General features: G+C 42.3%; 1 long non-coding RNA gene across 3 annotated transcripts; it reads right to left on the bottom strand.

Annotated features, from left to right (window-relative positions):
• Positions 1 to 666: 666 nt before the first annotated feature.
• On the bottom strand, positions 667 to 20,261 carry LOC134935080 (uncharacterized). 3 transcript variants are annotated; one of them, XR_010179886.1, is made up of 3 exons: positions 19,977 to 20,261; positions 7,638 to 7,777; positions 667 to 987 (listed from the first exon to the last, which is right to left on the bottom strand). It is a non-coding gene; the product is annotated as an uncharacterized LOC134935080 (long non-coding RNA). The 3 variants fall into 3 exon arrangements; XR_010179885.1 differs by having other exon boundaries at positions 19,988 to 20,261; XR_010179887.1 differs by lacking the exon at positions 7,638 to 7,777 and having other exon boundaries at positions 19,988 to 20,261.
• Between the last annotated feature and the right edge of the window lie 2,512 nt (positions 20,262 to 22,773).

Here is a 22,773-nt window from a genome sequence, read left to right as displayed (position 1 = left end):
ATTTGTCAACGATGGGTTAAGTATGTGAAAACAGGAATTCATGAGGAATTGCCCTAAAATGATGGATTGGAAGCCAGGGAGGCATCTGACATTTGGGTGATTGGTGTTCTCCAAAATATGTACTGCTGGCAATATTTCTACATTAAAATAAGCTCTATTCCCAAAGTAAGTGTCTTGTAATCGAGCTGAATTTCTTCAAACTGCTGCATAGGTCTCTGAAGAATGGAACTGTTATACTGGCCACGTCTTCTTTATATGACACACAATAAGTGTAATAGTGAGTGGGAAAAGGAAGAAAAAGAGTGGATACCGTAGCATAGAGATAATTATTTTATGAATTGTGTAGAGCCAAGCTATTTTGGCTGTTCATACAGTACAAAGGACGGCTTATAATACTTTAGCTCATGATGGAAATTATTTTTCATCTACGATAAAAATAAAATTGTGCCTTTGGATTAAATTATTTCAGATCAGTCCATTTACGAGCAAGAAATAGTAGACTTGTTTTGAAGATTCACCAGAGGATTTCTATTTTATGGTGAAAAGAATATAATAAATTGTTTTTTAAATGGTCAATAACATAGAAGTTAATCCAATTTGAAAAAGTATAAACTGCCTGAGTGGGCTAAAGAAACAGCGTGTAAAAGAGTTTAATAAATAAAACAATGAAAGCCATATATATTTATGAGGTGAGCAGGGTACATTTTTAGAAGGTTGGATGGAGTGTCTGATGAGAAACATTACATTCAAAAACTCATAGTAAAGAACCCATAAATAATCAAATTGCAAACTATCAACATACTGTAGAGCTGAGAAACATTTTCAGACTGTTCCATGGATAATCTGCATATTTACACATTTGGCTGTACAATTGATCACGTTTTACCAGCAGAATTTGACTTCAAGTGATCCATATGGCATTCTTCTATATCTTCTTACTTCCACACTGACATCCCCCTTTTTTTGTTATATTCCAACCTCATCACCCTGCAGAACGAAATGACAAAACCGGTTTCAATCGACTCAGATTGTGTATTTATCTGCCAGTTACGGTAGGCTGTCTCTGTGTGCATCACCATAGGCTGCCAGCAGAAACAGCCTTCTGTGAGGTAACGGGCAGTGGCAGCTCCAGATGGGTGGGGTTGCAGTGCAGTCCAAAATTCAAATAGGGGAGCCACGCCAACTGCCACCCCCCCTAATGCTGACACACATCACCGGCCGGGACTCACTGGCAGTTGGTGTGGCCTCCCTATCCGAATTTTGGACTGTGTTGCAGCTCCACCTCTGAAGCCACCCCTGGTAACGAGCAAAGCAGTAGAAAGTAATTTGAGCAGCTTCTATGCTTAATTGAATTTGCCCAAAAGATTATAAATAATCATCTGAGGAATGGCAAGACAAAAGTGGAATTTGAAGATTGCAGGGGACATGTTGAGTTGGACGCAAATTGTGTTTTGATGCATAAAATAATACACATTTATGCACACAAAGTACTACTGACATTTGCAGCCATATGGACAGTCAAACACATACAATAGGGGAGATTAATAAAAGCTTAGCGAAAGATAAAGGGAACATAGCTAAATTACCAACCAATCAGCTCATAGCTAATTTTTTCTCAAACACATTAGGGTAAATTGACTACGTTTTTTTTAGAACTGGTGATGTTGCCAATAGCAACCAATCAGATTCTATCTATTATCTTATTGAAGCAGCTAGATAAATGTTAAGTAGAGTCTGATTCGTTGCTATGGGCAACATTACCAGTTCTTAAAAAAACTCCCATCTTAGTAAATGTACCCCATTATGTGATTCTTAAGAAAGCTGCAACAAGCAGAGAAACATGTTGAATTAATATCCTGGTATTGGACTACTCTCTGCTATTTACAACTGCTACAACTGCTATATACAGTATGCCACTCTCACTGCTAAAGTGCTAAAAGCACTCCATCTACACTGTTGGACTGGAGCTGTTCCATCTACTGCCGCATTCACCTCAGCACCTACTACCAGCCACTGGAGCTCCAGTTCCCAGTGTTCTATTGCTGCCTCACATACAGTGAGTTCTCAGCTGGGCTAGTGCTTTTCCACCTGCCGCAATTAACCAGTCAGTGCTCCCTAGTAACAAGCTTTGTTACAGCTTCTAGCACCCTCTCACTGCCGCACCTGCTTTCCTAACAGGTACCAGATAAGGTCATCTTCTGTCAGCGGCATGTACCCCAGTGGGCTGCACAACGTGCAAGGTGAGCAGGACACTATTACATTTCCAGTGAGGGTTGTGTTTATCAAAGCTTGTACGTTCACTGGTTGTGCTGGGACATATAAGTCATTAGTGACTATTAAATAAAACCTTACTCTATGCAGTTTGGCATACCTCCATTGGTGAGGATACCATCAGCACCAAACAGCACAGTTGCATGCAGTGTTTAAAAGTCCAGATATTTAGATATAGTTTGTATCTGTTTTATTTGTCTGTTTAGTACAGTGTATGAATAATACTGTTACTATTCATGTATGCATATACACAGTGTCGGACTGGGGCATGAAAGGCCCACTGGGGGAATACAGTGGTAGGGGTCCATTCTCAGAGGCTTGGCTAACCATTGGTGCATGGTCTGGGCCACTTGATAAATAATATATATAGTAAATACTGCTAGTGCATGCATGATAATGTACTAGATTAATAACAGCAATGCACCGTAAAAAATACACCATAGTCCTGTGCAGTATAATGTAACATATGCATAATGTATAATTGAGAGGGTGGGCCCTCAGGCAGTGGGGCCCACTGGGGGATTCCTCTGTGCCCCTATGGGCCAGTCCGAGCCTGCATATACACTAACAGCGTGATCACTTATTTATATATATTGTAAACTTTATTAAATAATTTGTCAGCAGCACCTACTGTACTGTTTAAAATTGTCTGTTTCTTGTATAGATAATTGGCAACTCTCTATTCAGTAAACAGCTGCAGTGTACATGACTAAAAGGGTAATTTAGTGATTGCCTTAAAGCAGGTGCCTGGACTATTTATTGTGTTTCTTATTTTTCAAACACAGTCTGCAAAATAGCAGTTTTGAGCTAAGTAACTTGCACTTTATCTCTCTCAGCTTTATCTCACTCCAAGGTCTTATACATCTCCCCCCAAGGCTTGATACATCTCACCTATAGTCACTATCTCATGAGAGTGCCCCAAGGACATTTTTAGTTTCGGTAAAGGTCCAGATCTTCTCTCAATCTGTTCTGGACCTCTAGAAAACTGAGCAACAAGTCACCCAGCCATTAACTGACCAACCTGACAATTACCTGATGTGTACCAGTGTTTTTGAACAAGCTGAGATATTATAGAGATTACAGTAAAGTTGACAGTTTCCTTGAGTGTTGCTCTGGTTGCAGCACAGCTGCTCCAAAAAACAGCTTTCTTGTGAGCCTTAAAACTTCCAAAGGTTTACACTGACTGGCAGATGAGTTCACACTTGGGCACAGAGAGGGCCAGTGGAGGCAGAGGGATATGAATGTTCCCATCATTACACTCATGGCACCAGGAACTAATACTACAGTGACTTGAAGATGTTTTCAGTACTATTGCCGTTTTCTGAGCATGATGAATTTGCTGCAGACATATTGGTCCACTAGCGTTGAATAGTTACTTAAACCATATGGAAACTACTGTTTCCGCATGTGTGATGGGCCAATTCACTCCAATAAATATGCCCTTTAGGGTTATAAAGAGCAATCCTGTTCTGAATGAGGCAGGAATAGTAACAACCCTTAGGCTATTTTTTTAAAGGATCCATGAGTGGCATGGCATACTCAGATCCAAAAGTTCCAGATCTTTATAAATGAAAAAATATATCAAAAAGAATACAAAAGTTATATAATATTTAGGGGTAAATTTACTAAGATGGGAGTTCTATTTAAGATTGGATGTTGCCCATAGCAACCATTCAGATTCTACTTCTCATTTATCTAGCATCTTCTAGAACAGGCATGTCCAAACTGTGGCCCTCCAGCTGTTGAGAAACTACACATCCAAGCATGCCCTGACACAGCTTTAGCATTCTCTGACAGCAAAACTGTGTTAGGGTATGCTGGGATATGTAGTTTCACAACAGCTGGAGGGCCACAGTTTGGACATGCCTGTTCTAGAAGATAATACCTGGAATCTGATTGGATGCTATGGGCAACATCCCATCTTAAATAGAACGCCCATCTTATTAAATTTACCCCTTATTTACCCCTTAGAGTCTATAATTACTTAATAAAATAACAACAATGATTTGGGTTGCATTGTTACACTCCTACAAATTCCCCAATTTTTATGAATGTCCCTCATTATGTTTTTGGTAACACAATACAGGATTGCACCATTTATTCAGAATAATTTGGTGACTTGGATATACAACCTTTCTTTCTGCAGCAGGAGAGTGGAGCATCTATCGGATTTGAACCAGGGGAAAGGCTTACCAGAAGACTGTGTCGGGGACGTGGAAACCAGGTTCCGGAACCAGTTGCCCTAAGGTTACATCTTATACGCCCAATAACACTTTATTTCTGGTAATCCTCCACCCTATTACCCTCCATTTGGAACTTTGAGAAAAAGCTGTTTTTTTATGTGTGTCATTTGTTTTATATTCATATTTGTATTTATTGTTGTATTAAATTTTCCCTATAAATATACTACACTATATGCCATTTACCTGTTTCCTTGCATATGGAACCTAACTAAAAGTGGAGGCATATACAAAGTATTTAGGCAAGTATTTTTTAATCTCTTACTCACGTTAAAAGGCTCAAACGGGTAACTGTTACTCACAGATTTAGCGCACCCTGTTGCACCTACCACATACACATTCACAACCTTTCTATTCAACTATACCAGAGGTTCCGAGACGCGGTCATCAAGGCACCCCAATGGTCCAGGTTTTAAGTTTATCCATGCTTAGCCACAGGTGACTTAATTACCACCTCAGTCAATTTGATTTAACTATCTATGCTGAGTCAAGGATATACTTAAAACCTGGACCGTTGGGGTGCCTTGAGGACCACGTTTGAGAACCTCTGAACTATACTGTAAATTGTATTTTATATTACTTTAGCAGAGCAAAGAAACGGTCATATGCAGAGGTATAATATTCACAGTGTAAAAGGCTCAGTAAAAAGAGTTTTTAGGCTGTTTGTAAGTACGATCAGTGTTTACTAAATGACTTCCCACCTTTGATTGTGAAATGTCACCCTTTAATTAATATTATAGCGTACCCTTACATAGAGTTTATCCACAGCCATAGATTAGTACTCTATGATAAATCTTCATTAATTATGATTTATCTGTCTGTATTGTTATCCCATCACAGCCAATGGCACAATCCAGTTTCAGATACTCTTAATTAAATTATTTTAATTAATGTCATTTATATTTAACATATTACTTAATTTCACCATTAATCATTCAAGGAAATCAACGGGAAATAAAACCCTGAAAAACCCCTAGTGACGTCGATTTCCTAAATTATGCCAAGATAATCAGATTGAATATTTTTCATCACATTAAGACTACAATGGATGAAAGCTGCATTGTTTTAGCTGAAGGCTTTGCTTGTGAAATCAACAAGCCATTAATGATCATTTAATGTTTTAAGTAGCACAATTAACTTTTATTAAAATTAATTTAATAGGGAAGTGCAAGGGAGCCTTGTTATGTCAGTGGAGGCTGCAGAGGAAATAACAGGAATTACTTATTGCTTGTGTTGGTGACACAAATCTGCGAGAAGTAGATAGTTTATCTCTGCTGCTTCTGAAATTCTCTAGGTACGACCCAATTGAATATGTTTTCCCCCTAATTAAAAATAAACTATATTATAATCCCTTCCAGCAAGATGGGAGGAAAGCTAATGATTTGCATTACAATTAGAACTCCCTGCATGTTCAAAGTAAGTTTGAATAACAAGTAATGATATTTGTTTACATGGTGAGATTTGTTACCCAAATATGCTGGAGCACATCAGGGAAAAATGACAAATCCAGATTCTTCCTGCTCTCCTGCTGTCAGTAAATGAGGTAAGACGATAACAGGGACATAAGATAATTCACTAAAACACACATGTCCTCTGTACTTTTCAATCATGTTTGAAAGCCGGGCCCCCTCTGGGATATATATTTCAAAATTACTCTGACCAGATGCTTTGTCCCACATGGACATCCTGTGGAAATACTGCTATTAGCTTTCTGCCTCTTCATTCTTGGGTCTACAGTAGCTGATTAATACTAGATCAAAGGCAATGGATTTCATAAAGACTACCAAATTAACCCCTGGATGTTAAGCCAAACGTGCCAGTGGAAACCTCCTCCAGTGGCGCACACAGGGGGGGTTTCCGAGTACCTGGAAACCCCCCATGAAGAGTTGAATTTCTATTTTGAGACGGAAACAGCTGTGTCTCCGTCTCAACAAAAGCCGCGACCGCGTTCGCGATCGCGATCGCGATCGCCTCGGCGGAGCTGTAGCAGCAGAGAGCTATTGAGCTCTGCTTACAGAATGTCCCTGGGCCCGTGGGAGCTGCTGGCTGCGCATGCTCAGCCACAGCAGCTCCCTCCGTCCTCTCACACTGCTCTCAGCGCCTGGTGGATTATATATAATGCTGTATATGTAAGTGTGAAGTCTATGTTCATGTGTGACTGTATTTGTATGTTTGTATGTATGTGTTTGTGTGTGTGTTTGTGTATGTACGGTATGTATGTATTGTGTGTTTGTGTATGTACTGTATATATGAATGTGTGCTTATATATATGTGCATGTGTGTGTGTGTGTATGTATGTATGTGTGTATATATATATATATATATACAGATGGAGCCATGCTAATTGTGGCTCCATCTGCGACTGAGTGCGCCCAGTGAATGGGAGCGTCTCTGTGCACTCGCCAGCGTGCCTGGGCGGAGGCACGCCCAGGCACTCCGGGCACCCCCCTCTTGCGATGTAGCCATGCTAAATGAGCATGGCTCCATCTGTATAAATATTTGTATATATATATATATATATATATATATATATGTGTATGTGTGTCTATATATATATATATATATATATGTATTACAAATACATGGATATATGCACACACACCCACCCACGGAAACCCCTCTCGCTAAATCCTGCGTTTGCCCCTGTCCTCACAAACTTTCTCCGAACTTCTGCAAGTCCCGCAGCACAATGATGACCTTCGAGGCCAGTTACTCCCCACATGGGCAGATGGTGCAGAAATGGTAGAAGGAGGTGAAAGAGGCTTCTCTATGAGGACAGTGCGAGAAATGTCAGACTCACACGTGGACACACTTAAACTTTACTCAGGAATGTGTGACAGTTCTGAACACACAGTTTGTTCTACTGCCTTAGTGGATTTAACTTTCTTGACCCCTCTTCTAGACTCTGAGTGAAAACTTCTCGTATCATCGTGAGAGGCAGAAGATGAGTAATTGTCAGTTCCAGAACCACCACTTATAAACAGAGACCAAGGCCTGAGTCTTTCCTTGCCACTTTGTGTGGTGAATGGCATATTGCCAGTTTTATGTTTCTCTGCAGCTAACTTTCCTTTTGATGTCTTTTTCTTTACCGCTATAAAATTATACTGCTTCTTTGATCTTACATACCGTGACTTAAGCCCTCTATGCACTTGGGCATCAGCCTTAGTAGATGACATTGATAGACATGTATCGTCACAACTGGTGGCAGCACCTGAAGCACTAGTATGTGCTTCCTGCTCTCCTCTCACTTGTTCATCCTTTTATATCTATCAACAAACACAAATGAAGTTGCGTAAAGCTCACACCACAATTTGTCTGAAAAATGTATTACTGTACCTACAGTTTCACACAATATGTGTTTGAGTCAGAAATAATAAAATAGCACTGTGGTTTACTTTCATCTACAGTGTCCAACAATACGTGTATGAGTCAGAAATAATAATATAACACTGCGGTTTACGTTAACCTATAGTGTAACGCAATACAAATATGAGTCATAATATATATTACAATGCAGTTAACTTCCACCTACAGTGTCACAAAATACGTGTATGATACTCTGCGTTCTGACCAGCAGTGTCACAGAAAAATAATAGTACAGGATACTGGGGTATAGCACAAGATTGACAGAGCACCCCTGGATGAACACAGCAGTCCGCTGTTGGACCCTTTATGTACAACAAAAGCACGCCTAGTAGGGACATACCACCTACAGTGTCACACAATATGTGTAACACTTTATGCAGGGGGTCATCCCTAATTCCTGACTCAGCAATGCGATCACATTGCTGGCCGCATGCGATAGAAGCAGTCATAGATTATATTTGATACTGATGCTGAATAGGGTCCACAGCACGGACAGAGCACCCCTGGAGGACAAATAAGCCCCTTTTTCAGTATATTAACCACAAGGATCCCATCCATCAGGAAGCCAACTGCTTCCCCTGGATGGCTAACACTGCAAAACCCCTGGATGGTCAACACAGCAGCCTCTATATAGACATACAGACAGAACACTCCTGGACAAAGCAGCCCCAACCCCTTGATTGACAACACTGTAGAACCCATGGATAAACAACACTGCAGCACCCCTCAATGGACAATGCAGCATCTCTGGATGGACAACACAGTACCCCTGAATGGACACAGCACAGACACAGCACCCCTGAACAAAGCAGCCCCCGCCCCTTGATGGACAATGCTGCAGCACCTCTGGATGGACAACAGTGCAGCACCCCTGGATGTACAGTATCACCCATGGACAGACACAGCACAGACATGTTCGCTCACTACAAGCTCCACAGCCAGAGTGAAATGGCGCCAATCACCAGGGGCCTTATATAAAATCCAAAACCCACAAGAATCCGACAACAAGAAGATCTCAGGATCGCAATGTCCCGGTGAGTCCGTTTCTCGAAGAACAAGACCTGCTTATCTCTAATTAATACTGCATATAGGGCCTCATTCATATGACAATTTATAATTCACAAAATAATTCACAGCAAGTGAATCACAGTGTTCAGCTAAATATGTCAAAATACTGTAATTAGTGCATTTAAAAGAAATAAGCACATGGAATGATAAAAAATATGTGAAATCAGTCATGGCTAGAGGGCAAATAGTGGGTGGAGGCCTGGCAAATAGGTATAAAACAGTTCTACAGAGGTCCATGGTAATCACAATGGGGCAAAGGCTTGACCACACATGCTTGACCATGCCCTCTAGTACTAGAGGCTGACAGTTTTCCTTTCAGCCCTGATGGAAATCTGTGTACACCTCTGTATATGGCATTAATATTTGATTCATGAGATTATTAACTTTATTTAGAATTTTTCATAGATCAGTTTATTTTTGTTTAAGTTTTATACTTGTGCACATACTGTATGTGTTCCATTGTTTATATTGAATTTGCATGACAGTGGTTTGTTTTCTTATTATTGTGTCTTATTTAGAGATTAGCGGATTCGGATCCCTGAGATCCGAACCCTACCGGACTTCACTACCCGAAGCCCGGCTTGGGTTTTCCCTCCTGACTTGGAAACCAGAAATGAGGCAAAATGTCGTCATCCTGCTGTCGGAATCTTGCAGGGTTTGGATTCTATATAAGGAGCCGTGAGTCAACGCAATTTTCACTCCGGCATTGGAGAGTGTAGCGAGAGGACGTGTCTCCGTCCTCAGTGTCTGTGCGGGAGGGAAAGTGGGGTGACGATTCCAGTGCTGTATTGTATTGCTCAGTCCAGTGTAGTGTCTTATGCTACATCAGTCCAGTGCAGTGGTGCTGTGTTGTCCTGCATCAGTACAGTGGTAGTATTAATGTGCTGCCGTATATGTCCAGTGTAACTGCCATATATGTCCAGTGATCCTGCCGTATCTGTCCATTGATAGTGCCGTATATGTCCTGTGGTACTGCCGTATAAATCCAGTGATCCTGCTGTATAATTCCAGTGATCCTCAGTCCATCAGTACAGTCACAGTGGTGGTGTCCTCTGCTGCCATATGTCCAGTGCTTCTGTATAAGTCCAGTCCAGTGGTGCTGTGTTGTGCTGCATCAGTCCAGTAGTGGTGTCCCTGTGCTGCTGTATATATCTAGTGGTACTGCCATATAGGTCCACTGATACTGCCGTATATGTCCAGTGATACTGCGGTATATGTCCAGTGATATTGCCATATAAGTCCAGTGATACTGCCGTATAAATCCAGTGGAAGTGACATATAAATCCAGTCCAGTGATACTGCCGTATATGTCCAGTGGTACTTCCGTATAAATCCAGTCCAGTGATACTGCCATATATGTCCAGTGGTACTGCGTATAAATCCAGTGTTACTGGCGTATAAATTCAGTCCAGTGATACTGCCGTATAAGTCCAGTGATACTGCCGTATATGTCCAGTGTTACTGCCATATAAATCCAGTGGTACTGGCGTATAAATCCAGTCCAGTGATACTGCCGTAAAAGTCCAGTGATACTGCTGTATATGTCCAGTTGTACTGCCGTGTAAATCCAGTGGTATTGCCATATATATCCAGTGATACTGCCGTGTATGTCCAGTGGTACTGCTGTATAAATCCAGTCCAGTGATACTGCGGTATATGTCCAGTGATACTTCCATATAATTTCAGTGATACTGCCGTATATGACCAGTGGTACTGCCATATAAATCCAGTGGGACTGGCATATAAATTTAGTCCCGTGATACTGCCATATAATTCCAGTGACACTGCCATAAATGTCCAGTGGTACTGCCAGAGCCGGCCATAGGCAAACTAGGCAATTGCCTAGGGCATTTGATATGCCTAGGGGCATCAGTAGCTTCTGATGATTAAAATGATATGTGGCATGCCTATATTCTGTGTGTAGCATTTCATATGCAGATACAGCCACAGTCTCACAGAGTATATAGCCATGCTGTATATCATTTTAATCACCAGAAGCTGCTTGTGCATCCTAGCCACATAGCAATGCAAATAAGATGCATTTTCATAAAAAAAAGGTGCCCGACGTTAGCCTTGAGGCAAGATTTATGAGGACACATCTGTATCCAAGTAGAGGCAGAGGTCACAGTGTTAGTGGCAGTGTGAGTGGTGTGTGCATGTGAGTGGGTTGATTGTGCAGTAGTGTCCGGAATATGTGTAAGGAGCATTATGTGTGTCATGTAAAAATGCATTAATAATGTGCAACATATGTGTAAGGGGCACTATGTGTGTCATTATGTGTATAAGAGCATTAATGTGCGGCATATGTGTAACAGGGTACTACTGTATGTGTGTCATTATGTGTATAGTGGCACTAATAATGTGCAGCAAATCTGTAGGGGGCACTATGTGTGTCATTATGTGTATAAAGGCATTAATAATGTGTGGCATATGTGTAAGGGACATAATGTGTATAAGGGCATTAATAAAGGTTGTCATAATGTGTAAGGTACATTATTTTTATAAGGACATTAATAATGTGTCTCATATGTGTAAGGGGCATTACTGTGTGGAATTATGTGTATAAATGCATTACTAATGTGTGGCATTATGTGTATAAAGTGCTCTACTATGTGGCGTTGTGTATAGAAAGTTCCCTACTGTGTCATCTAATGTGAATAAAAAGCAACAGGGTTTGGTGTAATGTGAATAAGGAGCAATTCAGTGTGATGTAATGTGAATAAGGGGCTCTACTGTGAGGAGTAAAGTTTATAAGGTAAAGTGATACTACTGTGGGATGTAATATGAATTATGGACACTATCGCATGATCAAATGTGAATAAAGTTGCACTACTGTGTGGCGTAATTTGAATTGGGGGTACTATTGTGTGGCCATGCCCCTTGCCAGCAAAAACACACCTCTTTTTGGGCTGTGCGTCAAATGTGCGAATTGATCCTATTTAAAATATAAGGGGTACAAACACCAAAATAAGGACTGCTATGGGTGAGGGGTGATGGTGCTGGGAAAGAGGTGCAAGGTCAGAGGTGGAATCAGCGGTGGTGCTAGGGGGCACCAACCAAATCTTGCCTAGGGCATCATATTGGTTAGGGCCGGCTCTGGGTACTGCCGTATAAATCCAATGGTGCTGGCGTATAAATCCAGTCCAATGATACTGCGTATAAGTCCAGTGATACTCCCATATATGAACAGTAGTACTGGCGTATAAATCCAGTGGTACTGGCGTATAAATCCAGTCCAATGATACTGCTTATAAGTCCAGTGATACTCCCATATATGAACAGTAGTACTGGCGTATAAATCCAGTGGTACTGGCGTATAAATCCAGTCCAGTGATACTGCCGTATAAGTCCAGTTATACTTCTGTATATGTCAAGTGGTACTTTATAAATCCAGTGGTACTGTCGTATAAATCTAGTCCAGTGATACTACCGTAAACGTCCAGTGATACTGCCGTATATGTCCAGTGGTACTGCCGTATAAATCCAGTGGCACTGCTGTATAAATTCAGTGATACTGCCGTATATGTCCAGTGGTTCCGCCGTATAAATCCAGTCCAGTGATACTGCCGTATATTTCCAGTGGTACTGCCATATAATTCCAGTTATACTGCCATATATGTCCAGTGGTACTGCCGTATAAATAAAGTGGAACTGGCGTATAAATCCAGTCCAGTGATACTGCCGTATAATTCCAGTGAAACTGCCATATAATTCCAGTGGTACTGCCGTATATGTCCAGTGGTACTGCTGTATAAATCCAGTGGTACTGTTGTATAAATCCAGTTCAGTGATACTGCCGTATATGGGGTTCACTATGGCTGGCCGGCGGTCGGGCTCCCGGCGACCAGCATCCCGGCGCCGGGAGCCCGACCGCCGGCTTACCGACAGCTTGGCGAGCGCAAATGAGCCCCTTGCGGGCTCGCTGCGCTCGCCACGCTACGGGCACGGTGGCGCGCTACGCGCGCCACACTATTTTATTCTCCCTCTATGGGGGTCGTGGACCCCCACGAGGGAAAATAAGTGTCGGTATGCCGGCTGTCGGGCTCCCGGCGCCGGTATACTGAGCGCCGGGAGCCCGACCGCCGGCAAACAGAAAACCACCCCCGTATATGTCCAGTGGCACTGTCGTATAAATCCAGTGGTACAGCTGTATAAATTCAGTGATACTGCCGTATATGTCCAGCGGAACTGCCGTATAAATCCAGTCCAGTGATAATGCCGTATATGTCCAGTGGTACTGCCGTATAAATCCAGTGGTACTGGCATATAAATCCAGTGGTACTGGCATATAAATCCAGTGATACTGCCGTATAAATCTAGTAAGACTGCCGTATAATTCCAGTGGTACTGCCATATATGTCCAGTGGTACTGCCATATAATTCCAGTGGTACTGCCGTATATGTCCAGTGGTACTTCCATATAAATCCAGTGGAACTGGTGTTTAAATCCAGTCCAGTGAAACTGCCTTATAAGTCCAGTGATACTGCCGTATAATTCCAGTGATACTGACGTATATTTCCAGTGGGACTGCTGTATAAGTCAAGTGATATTGCCGTATATGTTCAGTGGTACTGCCGTATAAATCCAGTGGTACTGGCGTATAAATTCAGTCCAGTGATACTGCCGTATAAGTCCAGTGATACTGCCGTATGATTCCAATGGTACTGCCATAAAAATCCAGTGATACTGCCATATCTGTCCAGTGGTACTGCCGTATAAATCCAGTGGTACTGCCATACAAATCCAGTAATACTGCCATATATGTCCAGTGGTACTGATGTATAAATCCAGTCCAGTGATACTGCCATATATGTCCAGTGATACTTTCATATAATTTCAGTGATACTGCCGTATATGACCAGTGGTACTGCCATATAAATCCAGTGGGACTGGCATATAAATTTAGTCCCGTGGTACTGCCATATAATTCCAGTGATACTGCCGTATATGTCCAGTGGTACTGCTGTATAAATCCAGTGGTACTGGCATATAAATCCAGTCCAGTGATACTGCCGTATAAGTCCAGTGATACAGCCGTATATGCCCAGTAGTACAGCCGTAAAAATCCAGTGATACTGGAGTATAAATCTAGTCCAGTTATACTGCTGTATAAGTCCAGTGATACTGCCGTATATGTCCAGTGGTACTGGTGTATAAATACAGTGGCACTGTCGTATAAATCCAGTCCAGTGATACTATCGTATAAGTCCAGTAATACTGCTGTATATATCTAGTGGTACTGCTGTATAGGTCCACTGATACTGCCATATATGTCCAGTGATACTGCTGTATAAGTCCAGTGATATTGCCATATAAGTCCAGTGATACTGCCGTATAAATCCAGTGGAAGTGGCAAATAAATCCAGTCCAGTGATACCGTCGTATAAGTCCAGTGATTCTGCCTTATATGTCCAGTGGTACTTCCGTATAAATCCAGTCCAGTGATACTGCCATATATGTCCAGTGGTACTGCGTATAAATCCAGTGGTACTGGTGTATAAATCCAGGCCAGTGATACTGCCGTATAAGTCCAGTGATACTGTCGTATATGTTCAGTGATACTGCCGTATAAATCCAGTGGAAGTGGCATATAAATCCAGTCCAGTGATACCGCCGTATAAGTACAGTGATTCTGCCGTATATGTCCAGTGGTACTTCCGTGTAAATCCAGTCCAGTGATACTGCCATATATGTCCAGTGGTACTGCGTATAAATCCAGTGGTACTGGCGTATAAATCCAGTCCAGTGATACTGCCGTATAAGTCCAGTGATACTGCCGTATATGTTCAGTGGTACTGCCATATAAATCCAGTGGTACTGGCGTATAAATCCAGTCCAGTGATACTGCCGTAAAAGTCCAGTGATACTGCTGTATATGTCCAGTGGTACTGTATAAATACAGTGGTACTGTCATATAAATCCAGTCCAGTGATACTACCATATAAGTCCAGTGATACTGCCGTATATGTTTAGTGGTACTGCAATATAAATTCAGTGGCAGTGCTGTATAAATTCAGTGATACTGCCGTATATATGTCCAATGGTTCTGCCGTATAAATCCAGTCCAGTGATACTGCCGTATATTTCCAGTGGTACTGCCATATAATTCCAGTTATAGTGCCATATATGTCCAGTGGTACTTCCGTATAAATCCAGTGGAACTGGCGTATAAATCCAGTCCAGTGATACTGCCATATAAGTCCAGTGATACTTTCATATAATTTCAGTGATACTGCCGTATATGACCAGTGGTACTGCCATATAAATCCAGTGGTACTGGCATATAAATTTAGTCCAGTGGTACTGCCATATAATTCCAGTGATACTGCCGTATATGTCCAGTGATACTGCCGTATAAGTCCAGTGATACAGCCGTATATGCCCAGTAGTACAGCCGTAAAAATCCAGTGATACTGGAGTATAAATCTAGTCCAGTTATACTGCTGTATAAGTCCAGTGATACTGCCGTATATGTCCAGTGGTACTGGTGTATAAATACAGTGGCACTGTCGTATAAATCCAGTCCAGTGATACTATTATATAAGTCCAGTAATACTGCCGTATATGTCCAGTGGTACTGCCATATAAATCCAGTGGTACTGGCATATAAATTTAGTCCAGTGGTACTGCCATATAATTCCAGTGATACTGCCGTATATGTCCAGTGATACTGCCGTATAAGTCCAGTGATACAGCCGTATATGCCCAGTAGTACAGCCGTAAAAATCCAGAGATACTGGAGTATAAATCTAGTCCAGTTATACTGCTGTATAAGTCCAGTGATACTGCCGTATATGTCCAGTGGTACTGGTGTATAAATACAGTGGCACTGTCGTATAAATCCAGTCCAGTGATACTATCGTATAAGTCCAGTAATACTGCTGTATATATCTAGTGGTACTGCTGTATAGGTCCACTGATACTGCCATATATGTCCAGTGATACTGCTGTATAAGTCCAGATTCCCCCTTTTTACACATTGCGGCAGACAGTCCCACTTTTTACACATTACGGCAAGCAGATTCCCCCTTTTTACACATTGCGGCAAGCAGATTCCCCCTTTTTACACATTGCGGCAAGCAGATTCCCCATTTTTACACATTGCGGCAGACAGTCCCCCTTTTTACACATTGCGGCAAGCAGATTCCCCCTTTTTACACATTGCGGCAAACAGATTCCCCCTTTTTACACCTTGCGGCAGACAGAACCCCTTTTTGTAGATGGAAGGAAAGAAAGAAAGAAAGAAAGAAAGAAAGAAAGAAAGAAAGAAAGAAAGAAAGAAAGAAAGAAAGAATAATGAAAGGCTCAGGCTCCTCGGTGCAGCTTCTGGTCACGATTCCCAGGCAGGAGAGAAGGAGAAGGAGGGAGATGGAGGAGGGAGCCGCAGCAGCGCTGTGTTATTAGTGGAGGCGCTGCTGCTGCTGCCCCTCTGCTTCACTATAGGCTGTTCTCGTAAGACAGCCTATAGTGAAGCAGAGGGCCAGCAGCAGCAGCGCCTCAACCAATAGTAAAGCGCTGCTGCGGCTCCCTCCTCCACCTCCCTCCTCCTCCTTCTCCCCCGTACCGCTCCTCTCCTCTCTGTCCGGACGGCTGTGTGCTGCAGGCAGCGGTTGCCCGCAGCACACAGCGGCATGTAATGAGTCAGTTTGACTCATTACATGCTTTGGGCCCCTGGACAGTGGCGGGCCCCAGTGCAATGCACTGGTTGCACTGGCGGTAGATCCGCCTCTGTCACACAGTTTAGTATACAGCCACCTCTGTGCAACCTTTTGGTCCAAAAACAATTTTGTGAGGTGTTCAGAATAGACTGGAAATGAGTGGAAAATAATTTTATAGAGGTTAATAATACCGTAGGATCAAAATTATCCCAAAATTCGGTGATTTTAGCTGTTTTTATGTTTTTTTAAAACAAATCATACAGATCCAAAACCAAAACTCGAAAGGGTGATTTTGGCAAAGCCAATCCAGATTCAAAATACGAGCGTGAAACCAGAACTAAAACACAAAACACGAAAAGTGCACACCGCACATTTCTAGTCTTATTACATTAATTTATTTAGATATATAAAAATACCCACATTCATTCAGTGCTTCTCTCTGTTCTTTGGTATTTTTGTTTCGTTTGGAGGGTGAGCACCTCTATACTGTAGCAACAGGTGAATATCTGTTTTTAATAGCATTGCTACATAAATGAAGGTAACATCTTTTTTTGTACTGTACAAGAAGACAGAGGACAGGAAAGTTAGGAAGACAGCCCCATATTAGGAATAGGTAAGGCCCCAGTGAGGCACCTGCAGGTTAGGAAACTCACTTGATTATTGGTTTGGCACTACTTAGAACAGGGGTATGGAGTGTAATGTTCACCTCTACAAGGAAATGTGGACTTTACTGCTGACACCCCGCAGATTGCTGCCCCAAGGTAAGTACCAAACATGACTGAATGGAGTATGAGCAGGACAACAATTGAAGTGGTGAGGTGGTCTGTCCATTTATATAGAGCTGAGGTTAATAGGTGGTCCAGGTACAGGAAAAAAGTCAGAGCAGGTGGCAAAACAGGATAACTGGGTCGAAGACCAAGTTCAGGGCATTCAGCAGACAAAGGAAGCATATGGTAAACAAGCCAAGGCCAGGGCAGGAGATTAAAAACAGGACAAGAATAATCTGATACAGCAAAATAAATCAATCATGAATAGCAACCATGAGGACACATGGGGGGTCATTCCGAGTTGTTCGCTCGCTAGCAGATTTTAGCAGCATTGCACACGCTAGGCCGCCACCCTCTGGGAGTGTATCTTAGCTTAGCAGAATAGCGAACAAAAGGTTAGCATAATTGCGAATAGAAATTTCTTAGCAGTTTCTGAGTAGCTCCAGACCTACTCACAGATTGCGATCAGCTCAGGCCGTTTCGTTCCTGGTTTGACATCACAAACACGCCCTGCGTTCGGCCAGCCACTCCCCCGTTTCTCCAAACACTCTCGCGTTTTTCCCTGATACGCCTGCGTTTTTCCGCACACTCCCAGAAAACTGCCAGTTTCCGCCCAGAAACACCCACTTCCTGTCAATCACACTCCGATCACTACAACGATGAAAATTCTTTGTTCGGACGTGAGTAAATCTACTAAGTTTTGTGTTAAAATACTTAGCGCATGCGTACTGCGTACCATGCGCATGCGCATTTTAGCCTTAATCGCTCCGTTGCGAAAATCGGCAATGAGCGAACAACTCGGAATGACCCCCATGGTCAGCAGCAGTTGCTAATTTTACCTATTGGCTACAGGACTGCAGCACCCCCATGTAAAATTCACCACCCTCAGTGTTAGTGTAACCCTACTTCTCTGTTGGCGTGCCTCCACCCAAGCATATACACCCTGGCTCGCTTGGGAAAAGCCGTCCCTTAATAGGATATTGGGTGTACTAGTTAAACTCTTAGATGATGACAGAGGTTACAGACAATAATAGGACATTAAGACAATAATATGATAAGTAATGTAAACATCTCACTTTAGTAATCCCGTACATTCATCTGTTTCTTGTCGTAGATTACAGAACTCCCTCAACAAGAATTTCTGGATGCCCAATACCAACTTTAACAGGTAAGTAACTTTATTTTACTAATACTCAATTTCTTTCCACAGAGCCCTCAATATATAAGTGTTACCAATTAAACAATCTCACATGACTATAACCCAATGTTACAGTAATAGTGCATGCATTACAAAAAAGTTTATACCACCACAGCCGATACGACTATAGACCCGGGATTTAATCATACCCTTATACCTCCTGCGCAGTACACACTCTACCTATCTTAAGTGATCACTGTAAAAATAGTTTAGTTTATGTGGCCACAAAGTCTGTGATTATTTCTACAAATGATACGGAAATTATAGCAGTAGGTTATGTAGGTTATAATCCCATATTGTTGCAGTTGTTGTAACGGCCGGAGTTGTTTAATATAAGAAACTTCCTCAGAGTCAGCAATATCTGAATATGACGGCTGGCATATTTTGAAAACTATCTGTAATCCTGACTTCACATACTCTGGGCGCAGCGATACTTCCCTGGCTCCACTCTGATGTCTCAGTATCACTTGTCTTTTACTGGATACTTGTCTGTCTTTACTGTGAAGAATTTAATCTATGAGAGAGTTGATTTGGCTGTTTCAACAGGGTATTATCTGAGCTATTTATGGACAGACAATTAATGCCTTGATGATACACATGTGCTTAACTTCAACAGAATCACTTTCCAATGCTTTATATGTGGAACAGTCAGGTAGCCTAGCACGGTCCCGTGCAATGTACTATACACCATATAATCCTTGAACAGTTAATATTAGTCACAATGTATTCATCACAGGATGCCCCTGTCTTAAAGTGATCCCACTGTCTTCTGCGGTGGAGACACTGTAGTCATTAAGGCTGAAATGGCTACTCTACCATTAATGGGAGTCTATACCACTGTACCAAGTGGGAACTGCTGGCGGGTTATAAGTACTCACTCCCTTCCGCTGCTGACTGGATCACTAGACTACTGGAAACCATCAGTGTAGTGTTAATTATGCAATCACTTGGCTTAGAAATCAGAACAGTCTTAGCTATTACTCTGAAATAATGAATGAATGGATTTCTTTAGTCCTTTAGTTATCTTTCCACTGATGGTCGGACTAAGGCAGGTCTCTTTCTATTCTGCACTGATACAGTATATTGACAGCTGACCTTTGGTGGATGGTTAGTTTATGGTAAAAGGAGCCTTTAATAGTGACTTTATTTCTACCTTGGTATAGGATCAGCCCCACTAACATTACCGTCCACCTTTCCTATTATACAGGGGTCAACTCTGCCTCCCTGATGACACCCGCTGAGACTGTCAGTTGCTGTTCCTCCTATGCCTCTGCTTCTCACTCTGTAGATAGGAGCGCTGTGCAGCAGTCACTCACGCAACAGGATTATCCTCTAGGCGGGTCTTATTTGACTTGTCCCTGTCCCAGACAATATGACAGACTGGTGTATAGGCTCCCCGTCACTCACGGCCTTGTTACCTCCTCCTTCCGCATCACTGTGACTCACAAGAGGGCGGCCACCGGCTCTCAGCTACAATCTGCTCCTCTCTCTGCTCTCTCCAGGAGCTCAGCACAATAGATGGTGTCTCTGCTTGGCAGTGAATGGTAAGTTCCTCGCTTCTCCTGTATCGTCTGCTCTGGGTGATTTCACAGTTTCGGAGCTCACCGATCCTTTCCTCCGCTTGTCATCACCATCGCTGCCTACTTACACCTCCTCCGTCCTTTCCGCTGCACACGCACCAACTGTCTCTCCTCGCTCCCTCAACCGTTTTTTCTGTTTCTCCTTGAGAAATCCCCTGCCACTCAGCATGAGGGGCTCCAGAAGTTTCCATCCCCATTCACCATCAATGTTATTGAACATATGTGTACATATACAAACATTTATGTACATTTTACAACATTTGTTAGAATGGTGATCATTACTATATATATATATATCTCTACCACTAATTGGTTTGAGTTTCTTATTGAATATATAACACTCTATGAATAACATATATATCTATATATATGTGTGTTTACTAGAGATGAGCGGGTTCGGTTCCTCGGAATCCGAACCCGCCCGAACTTCAGTTTTTTTTACACGGGTCCGAGCGACTCGGATCTTCCCGCCTTGCTCGGTTAACCCGAGCGCGCCCGAACGTCATCATCCCGCTGTCGGATTCTCGCGAGGCTCGGATTCTATCGCGAGACTCGGATTCTATATAAGGAGCCGCGCGTCGCCGCCATTTTCACACGTGCATTGAGATTCATAGGGAGAGGACGTGGCTGGCGTCCTCTCCGTTTAGAGAAGAGAGTGAGACAGTAGAGAGAGACACAGTAGTAGTAATTTTGGGGAGCATTATTAGGAGGAGTACTACTATACTACTACTACTTGCTGAAGTGATATAGATTAGATAGTGTGACTGTATTAATTATCTGACTTGTGGGGGAGACACTGACAGTGGGGAGCAGTTAGAGTCTGAGAGCAGGACTCAGGAGTACATATAACGTACAGTGCACACTTTTGCTGCCAGAGTCAGTGCCACACTGCCATTGTGACCACACTGACCACCAGACCAGTATAATATATTTTGTGATTGTCTGCTTAGGAGTACTACTTGCAAGTTGCTGATAGTGTGACCAGTGACCCGACCACCAGTTTAATAATCAATCACCACCAGTTTAATATATATATATATATATATATATATAATTTTATATAATATATATATATATAATATTGTATACCACCTACCCGTGTTTTTTTTTTTTTTCATTCTTCTTTATACATACTACTATAGTAGCTTACTGTAGCAGTCTGCGGTGCTGCTGAGCTGACAGTGTCCAGCAGGTCCGTCATCAGTCATTACATAATAAATATACATACCTGTCCGGCTGCAGTACTAGTGATATTATATATACATATATATTGATTTCATCTCATTATCATCCAGTCTATATTAGCAGCAGACACAGTACGTTAGTCCACGGCTGTAGCTACCTCTGTGTCGGCACTCGGCAGTCCATCCATAATTGTATACCACCTCCCCGTGGTTTTATTTTTTCTTTCTTCTTTGTACATACTACTATAGTATAGTAGCTTACTGTAGCAGTCTGCGGTGCTGCTGAGCTGACAGTGTCCAGCAGGTCCGTCATCAGTCATTACATAATAAATATACATACCTGTCCGGCTGCAGTACTAGTGATATTATATTGATTTCATCTCATTATCATCCAGTCTATATTAGCAGCAGACACAGTACGGTAGTCCACGGCTGTAGCTACCTCTGTGTCGGCACTCGGCAGTCCATCCATAATTGTATACCACCTCCCCGTGGTTTTTTTTTTTCTTTCTTCTTTGTACATACTATTATAGTATAGTAGCTTACTGTAGCAGTCTGCGGTGCTGCTGAGCTGACAGTGTCCAGCAGGTCCGTCATCAGTCATTACATAATAAATATACATACCTGTCCGGCTGCAGTACTAGTGATATTATATTGATTTCATCTCATTATCATCCAGTCTATATTAGCAGCAGACACAGTACGGTAGTCCACGGCTGTAGCTACCTCTGTGTCGGCACTCGGCAGTCCATCCATAATTGTATACCACCTCCCCGTGGTTTTTTTTTTTTCTTTCTTCTTTGTACATACTACTATAGTATAGTAGCTTACTGTAGCAGTCTGCGGTGCTGCTGAGCTGACAGTGTCCAGCAGGTCCGTCATCAGTCATTACATAATAAATATACATACCTGTCCGGCTGCAGTACTAGTGATATTATATTGATTTCATCTCATTATCATCCAGTCTATATTAGCAGCAGACACAGTACGTTAGTCCACGGCTGTAGCTACCTCTGTGTCGGCACTCGGCAGTCCATCCATAATTGTATACCACCTCCCCGTGGTTTTTTTTTTTCTTTCTTCTTTGTACATACTACTATAGTATAGTAGCTTACTGTAGCAGTCTGCGGTGCTGCTGAGCTGACAGTGTCCAGCAGGTCCGTCATCAGTCATTACATAATAAATATACATACCTGTCCGGCTGCAGTACTAGTGATATTATATTGATTTCATCTCATAATCATCCAGTCTATATTAGCAGCAGACACAGTACGGTAGTCCACGGCTGTAGCTACCTCTGTGCCGGCACTCGGCAGTCCATCCATAATTGTATACCACCTCCCCGTGGTTTTTTTTTTTCTTTCTTCTTTGTACATACTACTATAGTATAGTAGCTTACTGTAGCAGTCTGCGGTGCTGCTGAGCTGACAGTGTCCAGCA

This window comes from Pseudophryne corroboree, chromosome 6 (genome assembly GCF_028390025.1).
Source record: "Pseudophryne corroboree isolate aPseCor3 chromosome 6, aPseCor3.hap2, whole genome shotgun sequence".
Lineage (NCBI taxonomy): Eukaryota > Metazoa > Chordata > Amphibia > Anura > Myobatrachidae > Pseudophryne > Pseudophryne corroboree.
This window is presented reverse-complemented; position numbering and strand designations above follow the sequence as displayed.